The sequence below is a fragment of the Salmo salar genome, chromosome 02 (genome assembly GCF_965601325.2).
Source record: "Salmo salar chromosome 02, fSalSal1, whole genome shotgun sequence".
NCBI classification, from domain to species: Eukaryota; Metazoa; Chordata; class Actinopteri; order Salmoniformes; family Salmonidae; genus Salmo; species Salmo salar.
In genome coordinates this window covers 76,016,616-76,026,492 of record NC_138292.1, presented here as the reverse complement: position 1 = coordinate 76,026,492, position 9,877 = coordinate 76,016,616, and the positions used below count along the sequence as shown (strand labels likewise).

The 9,877-nt window shown below is 39.5% G+C and overlaps 1 long non-coding RNA gene across 1 annotated transcript; it reads left to right on the top strand.

Moving 5' to 3' along the window:
* The first annotated feature begins 524 nt into the window (after positions 1–524).
* Positions 525–3,361, top strand: LOC123730982 (uncharacterized). Its single transcript, XR_006762491.2, has 3 exons — positions 525–835; positions 2,072–2,145; positions 2,518–3,361. It is a non-coding gene; the product is annotated as an uncharacterized LOC123730982 (long non-coding RNA).
* The last annotated feature ends 6,516 nt before the right edge of the window (positions 3,362–9,877 follow it).

Genomic DNA, 9,877 nt, shown 5'->3' with positions numbered 1-9,877 from the left:
GTGACTACAGATCTCTAACAGAATGATATTAATATACCATGTGACTACAGATCTCTAACAGAATGATATTAATATACCATGTGACTACAGATCTAACAGAATGATATTAATATACCATCTGACTACAGATCTAACAGAATGATATTAATATACCATGTGACTACAGATCTCTCTAACAGAATGATGTTAATATACCATGTGACTACAGGTCTCTCTAACAGAATGATATTAATAGACCATGTGACTACAGATCTAACATAATGATATTAATATACCATGTGACTACAGATCTCTAACAGAATGATATTAATAGACCATGTGACTACAGATCTAACAGAATGATATTAATAGACCATGTGACTACAGATCTAACATAATGATATTAATATACCATGTGACTACAGATCTCCCAGAATGATATTAATATACCATGTGACTACAGATCTCTCTAACAGAATGATATTAATAGACCATGTGACTACAGATCTCTAACAGAATGATATTAATAGACCATGTGACTACAGATCTCTAAACAAATACAAGAGGAGATGGTGAGTACATGAGAAAAGCAACAAAGTGAAAATAACGTTCTATTGGACATTCTTTAATTTTAGAACAAGAATTGTGACTGAAGGGGAATTCCAGATTGGTGTAGTCATAGCTGTACTGTTTGTGTTATTACCCTGTCATAGTAATGGTTTGTATCTGGCACTAAGCAGGAGTGAACTATGAATGGGTGTTGTGCCTCACAGCTTGGTTTCAGTTCAGGGAAAATATAACTTAAATTACCACCACATTAACTGAGGCAGCAGAGACAGACGGGACAAAGTAACAGGTAGGTGTTGAATGGTTTAGTTTGATGAAATTCGATTTGAATCAAGGATACCTGAACAATGTGTATGAAAGGATACACGCTAACGTCCCAAGTACTGCTTTGTAAATGAGGAAAACACGGGGGGACTTTCCTATATCTAGGAGATATGGACACATAAAAACTACCGACATAACTACCACAAAACTACCTACATACCTCCATTCATTTTTTTAAAATGGTACCAGTTACTTTAGATGAGTCCCGTCACATACCATTGTGCTTGTGAGAATCCCACCTTTTCCATAGTGGAGTCATATTAGTTTGTAGCCCAAACCGTTCAGACGCTACAGACAGAAGTTGGCACATCGGCGGTACTGACTTCAGGCAAGTCTGATAACACGTGTGGGGGTCGTAGAGCAAAACGAAGAACATCGTTTGTAGGCCAAACCGTTCGGACGCTACAGCCGTTTTAGTGAGAAGACTGATTTTTGCATGCCACATGGTCTGACAAACACCGCTGTATCTCGGCCACCTTCCTCCACCGCAGATGCAGAAGTCCGATATAGGCGGAGTTGGTAGATTGAGAAGCAGTGGAAAACAGAAAGGAAAACGCTGCACACATTTCCATGACTTTGCCTACATCTCCAGCGCCTGCGGAAAGTGCCTGGATGTGCGTATGTTCTTCAGTTCTGAGATTGAGAAGCAGCCCATGCAAAACAACACATACAGTATCTTTAACTTAAACTGATGGATTTTAATGGGGATTTTTTATTATGTTACTTAGATTGAAGCAAGGGTGAATCAATAGACTCGTTGTTTATTGTGAAACAGTCTGTTCTGTTTAATCTGTTATTGTGTTCTATGTTTATATGTTACATGTTCTATGTTTATTCTGTTCTATGTTAATTCTGTTCTGTGTTTATTCTTCTTTGTGTTCTAAGTTCTATGTTTATTCTGTTCTATGGTAATTCTCTTCTGTTCTGTGTTTATTCTTCTTTGTGTTCTAAGTTCTATGTTTATTCTGTTCTATGGTAATTCTCTTCTGTTCTGTGTTTATTCTTCTTTGTGTTCTAAGTTCTATGTTTATTCTGTTCTATGGTAATTCTCTTCTGTTCTGTGTTTATTCTTCTTTGTGTTCTATGTTTATTCTGTTCTATGTTCATTCTGTCCTATTTTCTATGTTTGTTGTGTTCTATGTTCATTGTTTAACCAGTAAATAACATCACTTCATTGTCTAATTTCAATGCTGTATTGTAGACACCCTCTTCATTGAGTTGAATTGAGTTCAGGATAAACAACAGAGGAAAAGTACATCAACATGATGTCTTCAGGTGAGTGCTGTACCGTGATGATTAAAACCCAAACTTCCCTTAGATATGGAAGAGGACAGTTCAGTAGTGATACTCTACTATGGTAGTGTAACAGCTTCCCTATCATAGAGAAGAGGACAGTTCAGTAGAGATACTGTACTATTGTAGTGTAACAGCTTCCCTATCATATGGAAGAGGACAGTTCAGTAGTGATACTGTACTATTGTAGTCCAACAGAATAGGGAACATAAAACTGACAGGGATGCCAAAGTAAAATATAACCACTTGTTTTGTTTTTATTCTTTCAAGTATCAGTAAATGACAGATCTGCTGAATGCTGTAAAATGCAGCAGATTCTAAATGATTAATACTCAGTGTGTGTATGTGTCACAGCTGCTGATAAGCCAGATTGTGAGCCGATGGTGGTTACTGTTGGGTTCTTGACGTTGATCATTGGAATCGCTGTTGGAGTGAAACTGAAGGTGGCCACAGACCGGTTCGTTCAACAACATCTATGGAAGGTTTATGTCTTTGTCCCTGTTTTTGTTGTTGCTTCTATCATGGTGGTTCTGAACTTGAAGAAACAGGAAGTATAGAGGGATACTGAAGCATGACTCCTACAATTAGCAAACACTTCTCTGTCAGTCACACAAAACTATTGAATGAATGACTGATTTGTACATTTGTTATACATAGCAATAAAATACTTTTCCAAAATGCATGTGTCCATTGTTGATGGAAAGGGGTGGCTGGTAACCTAGCTGTTGAGATTGTTGGGCCAGTAACTGAAAGGTCGCTGGTTTGAATCTCCAACCAAGCCAAATGTGAAAAAATCTGCCGATGTGCCCTTGAGCAAGGAACTTAACCCTAATTGCTCTTGTAAATCGCTCTGGATAAGAGCGTCTGCTAAATGACTGAACTGTAAACAACGTTTTGAAAAAGTGATTTATGGTAGGCTAGATGTATTTGTCTAAGATTGTATTTGTCATCCCATTTGAATGTGACTAAGATCCCTTTCCATCTCTGGCCATCTCTGTGTGTACTCGTACTTTTCTTGTACTTTGTCGATGTGTGTGATTTATAATTGTAAGTGCCTTATTGATCAGTTGAAAATGTACTTAATAATATGTTTTTGTAACCAATTGCATGTGTCACTTCAACTCATTTGTTTCTGCTCATCAACATGTCAGTATCTTCTGGGCTGATTAAACCAAATAATAAAACAGATTTTAACTAACGTGGTCTATTATTTTAGATATTGACCTTTGAACTTTGACCCAGTGACTAAAGAGATGTAGTAAATAAAACATATTTAAATTAGAAAAACACATTGGACAACGTTGAGGCCAACACCCCCAGCAGGTAAGAGGGTTCGGTGCATACGTCGTGGGAAGAAGTTATCCACCACCACCCCATGACACCTACCGATTGAGACCCAGGACGGGCCCCCAGTCCACAGGAGATACATGTCTTCAACTTATCAAGTAAGACCCTGACATCAGCTCACCTCAGTGTTCTCAATAAGGGGTTATGACCCTGACATCAGCTCACCTCAGTGTTCTCAATAAGGGGTTATGACCCTGACCTCAGCTCACTTCAGTGTTCTCAATAAGGGGTTATGACCCTGACATCAGATCACCTCAGTGTTCTGAATAAGGGGTTATGACCCTGACATCAGCTCACCTCAGTGTTCTCAATAAGGGGTTATGACCCTGACATCAGCTCACCTCAGTGTTCTCAATAAGGGGTCATGACCCTGACATCAGCTCACCTCAGTGTTCTCAATAAGGGGTTATGACCCTGACATCAGCTCACCTCAGTGTTGTCAATAAGGGGTTATGACCCTGACATCAGCTCACCTCAGTGTTCTCAATAAGGGGTTATGACCCTGACATCAGCTCACCTTCGTGTTCTCAATAAGTGGTTATAGTTTGTACCCACTGCATACATTAATGTCCAGATCGATCTATTTAAGTTTCTTCATAATCTGAGATTGTGTGAGTTCTTTGATAAGAGTGAAACTTCATGACTCCACTTGAAATGTCATCCTCAGTGAGATGTACATTGGTCTATCATGCTAATCAATAGACTTACCTGTCCTACCTTGAGTCAAGGAGGAGATGAAGCCATTAACCCAGCTGAGGTACCTGAGAACTCTGAGAGAACAACATTTAGAGCAAAAAGTTAATTTGTACCTCCCCCCAAACGCAATGCCCCCATAGAAACCTTCTGCAGGATTGTTGAAAATGATGTATGTGACCTACTGAAAGATAAACAGAAACACAAATCCTCTGATAACCTGAGTAGAGACGAGAGAATGGCTCTTAAGGACTGAAAGTCAGATCCTTCCATTATCATAAAATAAATGTTACAAAGGAGGAGGAATTTGTACAAAACAAGTGCAACTATGTGAATGAATGTCGCCGACAATTATCTAAAGGTAACTTCTATCGCAAACTGAATTGTGACCCTAGAATTCCAGCATAATATCTTGTCCACAGTGGAAAGCTGTTTGGAATCAGGACAAATCACCAAAAAAGAAGTTGAATTTCTATGTGTGAAATTTCCCAAGATACCAACTTTCTATACAGTTGCTAAATTACACAAACAAGTGTCTCCTCCTCCTTCAGGTAGACCCATTGTATCAGCAATCAACTCTGTGACATTAAACATTTATACATTTGTTGATTACCACATTAAACCGATGGTTGAGAATCTCCCATCTTATGTCAATGACACTAATCACATGATCTCACTGATAGAGGGCTTAGGAAGGATACCAGAGGGCTTGCAGGCGCTGCAACACTTCCTTCAGCAGAGAAACTCTACCCTTGCTGCATCCAATGATTGCATCTTACAACTTACTGAACTGGTATTATCCAATACTACTTCGTCTTTGAGTCAGACTTTTTCCTTCAAATTCAAGGTGTAGCCATGGCTCCCCCTTTTACCCCAACTATGCAAACCTATATTTGGGACAATTTGAGGAAGCACTCCTTTATAAAACAGAGACACACTCCTTACTTTCTAAAATCCTCCTATGGAAGAGATACATAGATGATGTCTATGTGCTCTGGGAAGGAAGTCAGCAGGAACTAAATTAATTCCAAACTCTACTTAACAAAAGTTCTGAATACCTCAAATTCACCATGCAAACTGATGAGAGAAAAATAAACTACCTGGACTTATGGATCATCAAAGAGAATGATGCATTACACACAGACTTATACACAAAGCCCACAGACCGCAATACCTTGCTATGTGCGGATAGTATGTATCCCATTCACCTCAAGAATGGTCTACCATACAGCCAGTTATGCAGGGTTAAACGAATCTGTGGCCACCAGACAGATTTTGACAGCAATGCTAAAAAGAAAGTCAGATGAATTCAACATGAGAAGCTACAAGGACATAACTCTTGATGCTGCAATGGTGACAATATCTCAAAAACCAAGAGAGGAATTACTAAAAACTCAACCAAAGAAGAAAAACAACGCAACTGTCTTTTGCACTAAGTACACCAAGGGTTCGGAGAAAATGAAATCAATCCTGAGAAAGCACTGGCATATTCTGCAATCAGACAAAACAAATCGCACACCTCTTCAAGGAACCCCCGCTGGTGGTCTATAAGCGTGGTCGCAATATTTGAGATAGCTTAGTGAGATCTGACCTGCCCCTCAGCCCACTCAGACACTCTTGATAACCATTCCAAATGGGAACAACAAATGTGGCTCATACGCACAGTGCAATATCACTATAAAAACATCCTTCTTCAGACACCCACATACAGGTCGAAAAATCCATGTTAGGGGTATCATCCATGTTAGGGGTATCATCTCTGTTAGGGGTGACATCCCTGTTAGGGTTATCATCTCATGCAAGACCAAAGGAGTAATCTATCTCATCACCTGTTCATGTGGAAAAGCCTATGAAGGACAAACAAAGAGACAATTAAAACAACGCATAGCTGAACACCGCAGCTCAATCAGGTGTAAGAACATTGACTATCCAGTAGCAGCTCACTTTGTTGAAGCTAACCAACCAATCTCCTCCCTCAAATACACAGGCATTGAGCATGTTGCTCTACCAAGGAGAGGAGGAAACATGGAGATCCTGCTACTAGAAAGTGAGGCTTACTGGATATCCTCTCTAAAAACATTGACCCCTAGTGGTCTGAATATTGACTTTGATCTCAGGCCCTTCTTATGAACAATTCCCTCTTTTATGAACAAGTTTTATAAATGTATATATTATTTCCTCTCCTTGGTAGAGCAACATGCTCAATGCCTGTGTATTTGAGGGAGGAGATCCATTATGATCCATCACTACTGATAACAGGCCCCATCATGATCCATCACTACTGATAACAAGCCCCATCATGATCCATCACTACTAATAACATGCCCCATCATGATCCATCACTACTGATAACAAGCCCCATCATGATCCATCACTACTGATAACAGGCCCCATCATGATCCATCACTACTGATAACAAGCCCCATCATGATCCATCACTACTAATAACATGCCCCATCATGATCCATCACTACTGATAACAAGCCCCATCATGATCCATCACTACTGATAACAGGCCCCATCATGAACCATCACTACTGATAACAGGCCCCATCATGATCCATCACTACTGATAACAAGCCCCATCATGATCCATCACTACTGATAACAGGCCCCATCATGATCCATCACTACTGATAACAAGCCCCATCATGATCCATCACTACTGATAACAGGCCCCATCATGATCCATCACTACTGATAACAAGCCCCATCATGATCCATCACTACTGATAACAGGCCCCATCATGAACCATCACTACTGATAACAGGCCCCATCATGATCCATCACTACTGATAACAAGCCCCATCATGATCCATCACTACTGATAACAGGCCCCATCATGATCCATCACTACTGATAACAAGCCCCATCATGATCCATCACTACTGATAACAGGCCCATCATGATCCATCACTACTAATAACAGGCCCCATCACTACTGATAACAGGCCCCATCATGATCCATCACTACTGATAACAGGCCCCATCATGATCCATCACTACTCATAACAAGCCCCATCATGATCCATCACTACTGATAACAGGCCCATCATGATCCATCACTACTGATAACAGGCCCCATCATGAACCATCACTACTGATAACAGGCCCCATCACTACTGATAACAGGCCCCATCATGATCCATCACTACTGATAACAGGCCCAATCATGATCCATCACTACTGATAACAGACCCCATCATGAACCATCACTACTGATAACAGGCCCCATCATGATCCATCACTACTGATAACAAGCACCATCATGATCCATCACTACTGATAACAGGCCCAATCATGATCCATCGCTACTGATAACAGACCCCATCATGATCCATCACTACTAATAGCAGGCCACATCGTGATCCATCACTACTGATAACAAACCCCATCACTACTGATAACAGGTCAGTGGATAACAGGCCTAATCACTACTGATAACAGGCCCATCATGATCCATCACTACTGATAACAGGCCCCATCATGATCCATCACTACTAATAACAGGCCCCATCATGATCCATCACTACTGATAGCAGGCCAGTGGATATCCAAAGGAACGTTATATGGCATACATCATGATCCTTCACTTTCAACAACAAAACCATTGGGGGCACCTGGCAGTTATTTTCTTGCTGAATGAGTAAAAAAAAAAAAAAAAAAAGGTTATAGTTGTCATAGGGACAACACCAATACTCAGTTATGTTAGGATATGTGTTAAGTTAGTAGTTGTCATAGGGACAACACCAGGACTCCAGTGGGTTAACTGACTTCCCTGAGGAAGATGCCATACTTGTTTTGTGTCAGGTTTCCCCTGCAAGTACTATTACATTGAATATGGACTCAAAATCAGTTAAACAATCATATTGAAATGTTAAAAGATTGCCCACCCACCTGTGTCAGGTGATCTGATAAGTAACTTCCAAGAAGCAGTCAAAGGTTGTCTCAGAACATGTTAGGGTATCAATGAAATGCAGGTTGACATTTATTTTCATTCATCTTGACCTGGAGGCAGAACTGAGAGATTTCCGCTAGATGGGTCAGCTGCAAAGTCTAAATTGGCTCTATCGTAAAAAATTATGGAAATAAAAAATTAGCTTTTTGGTCTTAATTTAAGGGTTAGGCATTACGGTTAGCAATGTGTTTAGGGTTATGGTTTGGTTTAAAATCTGATGTTTTGACTTTAGTGTTAAACTGGGGTTAAAGGGGCATTCTGGGGTTGGTACATCTATTTTATTGTATCTGTGATACAGCCATTCGTTATTGAGGATTCAAACTCATAAATGCATCATGAGGCCGATTCAGACTTTTTTACGCGTTTTGATTAAGCACTTCTCAGTATTTGGTATTCAGACTAATCTATTGCAGGTGCATAACAAGGTTTGCAGGTGTGGCTCCCATGCGCACACTAAATACATTTAATGCATTCCCAGAAAACACACCCATTGGATGGCCTACCAACTTGATTAGGGAATTTGTCTTCAATTAATTGTCCTGTTTATTTATTTAAAGCAATACCTTTAGATACTGTACATTTAATTAGAATTTGATTGGCACAAATATTAGAATGTAGCCATCAAATCAACACAATATTAGAATGTAACCTTCAAAACAACACAATATTAGAGTGTAACCTTCAAAACAACACAATATTAGAATGTAGCCATCAAAATAACACAATATTAGAATGTAGCCGTCAAAACAACACAATATCAGAATGTAGCCTATGGAGAATGTGTTCAGAATGGAAACTAATGAAAGGTAGCCATCAAAACAACACAATATTATAATGTAGTTATCAAGGGGCGGCAGGTAGCCTAAATACATTTATTTCAGCGTTGGACTTGTAACCGAAAGGTTGCAAGATTGCAAGATCGAATCCCTGAGCTGACAAGGTACAAATGTGTCGTTCTGCCCCTGAACAAGGCAGTTAACCCACTGTTCCTTGGCCGGCGTTGAAAATAAGAATTGTTCTTAACTGACTTGCCTAGTTAAAAAGATCAAAAATATATTAGAATGTAGTCTATGGAGAATGTCTTCAGAAAGGAGACCAATGAAAGGTAGCCATCAAAACAATACTAGAAGGTAGTCATTAACACAATATTAGAATGTAGTCTATGGAGAATGTCTTCAGAAAGGAGACCAATGAAAGGTAGCCATCAAAACAATACTAGAAGGTAGTCATTAACACAATATTAGAATGTAGTCTATGGAGAATGTCTTCAGAAAGGAGACCAATGAAAGATAGCCATCAAAACAATACTAGAAGGTAGTCATTAACACAATATTAGAATGTAGTCTATGGAGAATGTCTTCAGAAAGGAGACCAATGAAAGGTAGCCATCAAAACAATACTAGAAGGTAGTCATTAACACAATATTAGAATGTAGTCTATGGAGAATGTCTTCAGAAAGGAGACCAATGAAATGTAGCCATCAAAACAACTGACACACGTTCTTCAACCCGTTGGAAGATTAGTGTATGGTGGAAATAGTAAGGTTAAAACATTTTGTGAGTCATCCCCCACTGGGCACAGTCGTACGACAGTTCAATGTCTTGCTTTGATTTACGTTTGATCGAGTTGGCAACTAGCCGTGGATTGGAAGTGAAATCAAGAACAAATGCCACCATGTCATTGGATTTAAGTTAAAAGTTGGGTGAAAGAAAACA